This window comes from Bidens hawaiensis, unplaced genomic scaffold (genome assembly GCF_021521415.1).
Source record: "Bidens hawaiensis isolate Kalapana, Puna unplaced genomic scaffold, B.hawaiensis_p1.1 tig00001412_1, whole genome shotgun sequence".
In the NCBI taxonomy this organism is placed as follows: domain Eukaryota; kingdom Viridiplantae; phylum Streptophyta; class Magnoliopsida; order Asterales; family Asteraceae; genus Bidens; species Bidens hawaiensis.
Window position 1 is genome coordinate 3,943,864 of NW_027491079.1, and position 6,000 is coordinate 3,949,863.

Below are 6,000 nucleotides of genomic sequence, written 5' to 3' on the forward strand. Positions count from 1 at the left end.
ACTTTATTTCAAATAAAACAAAAATATCCAAATATAGCAAAACAAACATAACAATAATCCATGACGATTATAGAAATAATCCAAATTAAAATCTAATTATATTGTCTTTATGATTTCCTAGAGTCTCGACTAGCAATCCAACACTTCAATCCCTTAGTTCATGCGATAACCTGTATATACGTAGAAAATACAATAGGTTTTGTCAACAAATATGTTGAGTGAGCAAGTCATTAAGTTTTGCAATAATATATAATATGAAAAGATAGCAAAACGTAAATAAAGTGGTAAAAATAACCAAACCAATGAGCAAGTAAGTGTGAAGTGAACCATTTCCAAGCGAATCGGGCGCCGGTTAAAACTAGACGATCGTATGATCATATTATAATGAGAATACGGTGGACCTCTCCGAATGCGTAAATTAAACAAGTAGTCAAATAGCAAATATGTCTAGCAATTCACACACAATACAACGTTTGATAATGATTAAGATATATGTAATACGAAATACTTTATGTACGTATACGCCCCCAAAACGTCTGAAAATATGTGAAAACGGGGGAATGACAAAACTCACCTTAATAACAAGCGAGTTAATACGATATTAAAAATAAAACAAAGAGTCTTCCGATTAACGCGCCGAACGAAGATAATCAACAAAGCCTGAAACTTAACGATACGAAAGTATAAGTAAAAACGAACCTAACGCCGCCGGAATCAATCAAACGGATGAGTATAACTCGATTTATGTCGATTTTAATGTTTAAATGAGTCGAGTCTGACCAGAATCCGAACTTCGAGTCGGGTTTTGGTCAGAACCCTTAAAATTTAATTACGAGAAGAAAAGTCTTCTGGACCGAATGTTGAATCCGTCCAGAAGCATGAGAAAACGAGAAGTCAAAGTTGTTGACTGTTTTACCCTTTATCGGGTTTTTAAAGCAATTGACCAGTCAATACCCTTCAGTCTTAGAAATTGATTAAAGGTTATCAACTAGTGAACGTTTAGGAATGAATACTCAGTTTACAACTTACCCGAAAAGTGCACGAATGATGGGATATAACGAGTCAAAGGTCCTTAGTCTTGCAAAGTCAATCGTTTAATGAACAGTTCTTCAACCAAAACACCGAAAACCGAAAAGAATTGAGAGAGGCAGAGAGGGTGACGGCTGGAGGATGATGCTTAGGGTTTGTGTAAAGATTTATGGCAGAGATTTAAGGTTGTTTATATAGAAAAACATAAACCGAACTAATTATGGCCTTTTTGGCCCGTTTAAGCAAGTAATTATGAGTTTTATGAATAAATCACTTAATATAATCGCAAAGATCTGATCTTGAATGATAAGAAACGAATTTAAATATATATATTTCAGTTATATTAAGATATCTTGATCCTTGCTTCTCTCGATTCATGCTCGAAATAACCGATTTTATGCCAAAACGAGCTAATAAATGAAAAACGAACTTAGATTCTGCGCGAACTGACTGTGCAGCAGCACCATAGCGCTGTGTGGCCAGCTTCTGGACCACCACCGCGCGGCGCTCCGTCGTCCAGGTGGGTCAGGTTTCAGTTTTCTGCAATAATGGTCCCTGTAGTTTGGTTTTGATCAATTTATGAACTATTTTTGTTATAGTTAGTGAATAAACAATCATTAAAACATTGAGGGCTTAAAGTGAATATAAGGAAATTAATAACTTATAATTGCAAAGTATTATTAAAGTTTAGGATCCGAATAACGTTCAGATAATAATAAACAAATACGATAAAAACCGAAATGTTACATAGCATCCCTCGTTCAAGGAAAAAAAAAAGAAAGAAATCATTGTTTAGCCTTCGGGTTTACCTTTTAGGGTTTGATTTTTGGGGAGTATAGGATTTTATGGGGGTATTGGCGGTTGGGGGCTAGGTTTTTTTAGGGGGGGGGGTGTAGGTTTTTTTAGAGAGGGGTAGGTTTTTATGGGTTTTTTTGGTTGAAAGCACAACAAAGTAAAGATAAAACAATCATTACATAGACTATTTTTAATTAAAATAAATCAAAAGGGTAAATTTGTCAATTTGTAATTAAGGAGGAGAAAATATGCAATTAAATATTTAGGTCGGGTATATATGCATTTAAAAAGTTTTAAAAGGGAAATATGTAATTGCCCCTTTTTAAAAAATACTTACAATTTTACTCTATCATTTTTACCGAAGTTTTAGTTATTTAAAAGGGAAAATTCTCAAAATGTACCTTTTGAGAAGAGAGATTCCCAAATATCCTTTCATTTTTTACAATTCCAGAAAAGTTCCTTAAAAACTTGTCGCATGCAACAACTTGGTATTCGTGACGAATGCTTTACGTCTAGTTTTAGTTTAGAAATGTTATAAAATTTTAACATGAATATTTTTGAATCAGTTCTTTAAAATCTCACAAATCTTCTTCATCTTCAACAATGAAATTCAAGAGATGCGGTAGAATTGAAGTTATGGATATGGGATCTGGTTTCCTTGACATCATTTTTTTTGCCATTTGCCACCATAACAAACTCCAATGCTATCAAAATCCATGTCTAATGAACATCAACAACAATGAGTGATACTTTCTTACTAATTGAAATAGATAAGTTAAGTCAATGAGGTTAGAACAATTGAAATTAATTAGTTAATGGGTATGTTTGGCAAAACTAGCTGGTAGCTGTAAATGGAAGCTAATGGCTGGTGGTTTGAAGCTGGTAGCTGTAGCTTTTTAGATATATTTAGATGTTTGGCAGAGTAGCTGGAGCTTTAATAAAATGTATAAAATGACCAAAATAGGCATAACTAAAAGAAATAATACTTATTTTGAAAGGTTGTTTAAGTAATTAAAATACTAAAAGCTTCAGGCTTGAAGCTTTTTCTCATGACCTAAAAGCTTTAATCTCCTTCAACCAAACAAGGTTTTTCATTGAGTATGAACTTTTTCTTAAAAGCTTGAAGCCCCTAAAAGCTCCTAAAAGATTCTTGCCAAACATACCCAATGATGCAAAATCGTTTTCATCGGCAAATTTGGATACAAATGCGTATTCATCGGCAAGTTTGGAAAAAACAAGGTTGCTGACGGGACTGTGAAACCCGTCGACGTTGGTGAGAACATTCCAAAGACAACCGCATACAACGGTTTTTGAATTATCCTAAAAGTTTCCTTTATCAAGGGGTTTGTTTCAAATCTTGCGGGGGAAGACGAATTACAAACGCATGTCAATTTCTGACTTGGAATTAAAAAACAGTTGGCGCGAATTCCAACTCGTCGCCGAGTCGAACGGAGCGAAGGCTTGCTTGCTGCTTGGCTCGTTTACAACCAAATCGAACCGAACGACTAAAATTCGAACCGAGCGAAAACCGAAACAAGCCAAAATCGAATCGAGCATTTTTTGATCGAACATAGAGTGATTTTCTAGCATTATTTATTTCTTTTTCACTTCAAAAAATTCAATAAGAAACAAGTTTAAAGGTTGTAAATAATGTATTTTGTAAACAAATAATATTTTTCAGACAAACGTGTAATAAGTTGAAATTTTTTATGAGAAATAAATTTGAACTAAGATGCAATAAACATGTGAACAAAATTCTGGTATTTTGAAAACTTAAAGTGAACAAATAAAAGTATAGAATTTATGGAATTTGAAAATTTTCAAAGGGTTTAAAGAACTGTATACTTATATTTATGTGTGTTGTCTATATATTTATATATTTCTTCATATATAGTAATATATAAAATAAATTAAAAATATTCAAGCCGAACCGAACCAAGCAGACCTTTGCTCATTGCTTGGCTCGTTTACAAACCAAACCGACCGAAGTGGCTCGTCTACGATCGAGTGAAAAAACGAATGAGCATTATCCGAGCAATTTCTAACTGAGCGGCAAGCGAGTTAGACGGCCCTATTTGTAAGGGACTTTTTTGAAATTTAAAAAAAAGGACGAGAACATTTTGAGAACCTCTTCCCTTAAAAGAGACATTTTTCGAATTTTCCGTATTTAAATACTTTTTATCTACTATTATAATAAACAAAAACCTATTTATCCCACTTGGCATCTAATTACATTATATTTGTGCCACTTGACAAGTTTTTGTTTAATCATTAAAAAAATTTCTTTATTTAAATAAAAGGATAATCAAAATTGGTAAATAGTTTCATAACCGACCCTTTCTTTAAATATGTGCCTCTTATTATAAATTAATTATTTAGTAATCAATAATAATAACTAATAATAATCATGTAGCATTGTAAGGTAATATTATTGCAATTTTTTAGACTCCAAAAACGAAAGTATCTCCACCGGACATGACTCATATGAGTGCACATTATTCTTCCATGAATCATCATCATCATTTAAAAAAACAAGATTAAAGGACTTAGCTTAAAGAATCAGTGCTCGGTTTTTATCATTTCAATATTACAATAATCTTTATAATTAATCATATTATATATACAAGTGTCCAGTTTAAAACTAATTTGAAGTAGAAAATTGTGAGAATCACATAAACAATTGTGCATCATGCATAAAAAATATAATCGCATGTATTGAAAGTAATTTCCATATAATTTATAACACACATGCTGACTTTCCGTGCCTCCCTAAATCATATATGACCTAATTGACTTTCTCCCTAAATGATATCATACACACAAAATTACAGTATGAAATCTTATTTGAAGAATCAGAAATCAATCACATAATCTCAAGCTATTCCATCTATTAAATCTCAGTTATATCGATTTATCTGTTAATACTTTCATGATTTCTCCAAAACTCGATAAGAAACCTCTAAGGTTTACGATTTATGATAATCTAGGTTAACATCTTAAATTTTACAATATTATTGAATTTGTTAGATACGATTTTCTAATTTCTATCACTATATATGTGTGTTTTTATTGATGATTATGTTACATCTGCTCATATCAATGGATCTTTGAACCCATAGGGTTCCCATGTAATTTTCAAATTGGGAAAAAGTTGATGAAACTTTACAAACTTAATAAATTTGATGTAAATGTTACGCTAATGACTAATTTTGAGAACCGATAATGATGCATTTGTAGAACATGCCTACTTTGTTGATATAAGTAATGAACTGTGTACTAATTTGTCTTTTTTATATCTTACGTAACGGTGTTACAGATCTATGTATTACTTCTTATTTGTTTTACTAACTTATCTGCAAAGTTATTGTACATTATTTCTTGTAAATAGTATATAAGTAAAATAAATAGCTGCATTCATTTATGAATAATCATATGTATTTCATAGTTTAGCATGAGTTACTTTTTTGGTTAAGATTATATTGGGTTATCCATATTTATCATAATCATCTGATCATTTTTTTGATAGTTTCTCATATTTTGTTTGCAAATCAAACATATATAATTTAATTTTACTAGCATAAGTAGATACACCTCTACAAACTTTTTCAATAGGACCAAGTTTCTTTAGCGTTGTGATGTATCCTGAAAGACTTTATATAAAAAATATGTTAATACATTTGTTCTTTTATACTATTTATGAATCAAAATATTTGATTAATGATATTCTTTTCTTATATAATTCAGGTGTTACCAGCTAGGCATGCACAATCATATATAAACATTTGTTTTAGATTTTTGATAACTTTATCATGATTTTTTTTTTCTTTTGTAATTTGTAATTTATTCGATTTTATAAATCTTTATATTCATTTTTAAAATCAAAATATTATCTATCCAATCCGTGTATAGACTTAATAGACTTACAAAGAAAGATAACAAAGGGGTTACTATCTTTGGAAAATAAAAAATGTCATAATAATAAAAATTAAAAAGAAACGACATTTATTTCGTGCATAATAAGAATAAGAAAAATATAATATAATAATAATAATATCTATGAGCTAATAAGTAGTTTGACTTTTCTTCATTTGGTTAGCCAGCCATTAGATTTCTTCTCCTCCAGCTGCCCGTTGTATACTCTCTTGTCTTCTATCTCTTCTTAGATCTTTTGGATTC